The sequence below is a fragment of the Echinops telfairi genome, unplaced genomic scaffold (assembly GCF_000313985.2).
Source record: "Echinops telfairi isolate 266 unplaced genomic scaffold, ASM31398v2 ScPeMD7_2291;HRSCAF=2852, whole genome shotgun sequence".
Taxonomy (NCBI): domain Eukaryota; kingdom Metazoa; phylum Chordata; class Mammalia; order Afrosoricida; family Tenrecidae; genus Echinops; species Echinops telfairi.
Window position 1 is genome coordinate 42,331,612 of NW_022106189.1, and position 1,603 is coordinate 42,333,214.

A 1,603-nucleotide genomic window follows, 5' to 3' on the forward strand; every position below is an offset into this window, starting at 1 on the left:
TTTTTTTTCTTTTAACCCATTCTTAGTACATTTTTTTTTTACAAACTATTTTCTGCTTTCCTTTGGATTGAGGCTTTTCTGTGTTTTAGTTTGCTATTGTTGCTGGGGGTTTTATGTGTGATTTTCTTTATGTGAAATTCAGAATCTATATAGACCATAACTAAATTAATAGTTCCTTGGGGTTATGACAGGGGAAGTTGCAGGGAAAGGGTAAGCTAATATCAATGAATATAAAAATGAAAAGGCTCTGCAATTGATTTTGGTGATAACTGCACAACTCTTTTTAATATATTCAAATAGTGAATCGTATGGTACATGGATTATGTGTCAATAAAACTGTTAAAATTTCTTCTTATTATTATTTGCCATATCTTACACCATCCAATATATTCATTCACATACAATTCTGTTGTTCGCTCCCCTCCAGTGGGGCTATACAGTCATTAATGCTATCAGTTCCCCCTTCCTCCCCTTCTCTTCCCATACCCTCAGGTAACCATTACTCCTGTTACTGTTTCTGAAGGGTTTTTTATCTTGGCTTTCATGAATCAAATGATCTTAATTACACAAATGAACCTATGCAAGTCTAACATGATTAATGAGGTAAGACAAATAAAAACCATAATAGTAAGGGGAGGAAATATTAAAGAACAATAGGATAGTTATGTGTTTCATCAGCATTACAACACGCCCTGGATCTATCATCCCTTCCATGTAGCCCTTCTGAGAGGGACTGTCCAATTATCCTACAGGTGGGGTTTGGGTCTCCACTACATCCACACCCCTTCACATCAATGTAGTTGTTTGTTCTTGAATTTCTGATACCTTCCTTGGGGGTGGGGGTGGGGGGAAGAAGGGGATAAAGGGTAGCTGATATCAAGGAGTTCAAGAAGAAAGACAATGTTTTGAAACTGATTGTGGTAGCAATTGTACAATACTGCTTGATGTGATTGCACTGGGGAATGTTATGATATCTGTAAGAGCTCCCAATAAAATGATTAAATAAATAAATAAATAAAAAGGAGTGCTAGACACCGTTAAAATAATGGAGGGGAAACTGTTAAAATTATTATCCTATTCAGGAAAGTCACTCACAGCATTGACTAACATACCAGCATATGTTGCCATTTTCTGGTTAACATACAGAAAATAGCAACTAACATGCATGTTGGAACCATTTACAAATGCAGGGTGGCTAACGTGATGGGTAAAGTTATATGTCAACTTGGCTGGGCCATGCTTCTTAGTGGTTTGGCAATTTTGTAACAATGTAGTTGGCAGTTTTTTGTAATGATGTCATTTTCTTTCATGATGTGATCAATCAGTTGCCACTGGAGTTTCCTAGGGCGTGTGGCTTGCATCTGATATCTTTTAATTCCATTTCTTTTCATTATCTTTTCTCATTATCCCATTATCTTTTAATGGCACTCTGTCCTAAATGTGCATGTTCTGGCAAAGATCATTCAGTTGCCCTGAATCCTGCATTCAGTTTGTCATCGTCTAATCTCTGGTTCTTGGGATTCATCAGCCTCTACAGAGTGTAAGCCAGAGCCTACTATCTGAGGTACTGATCTTAGATTTATCATCCTCTGCAGCTGTGTGA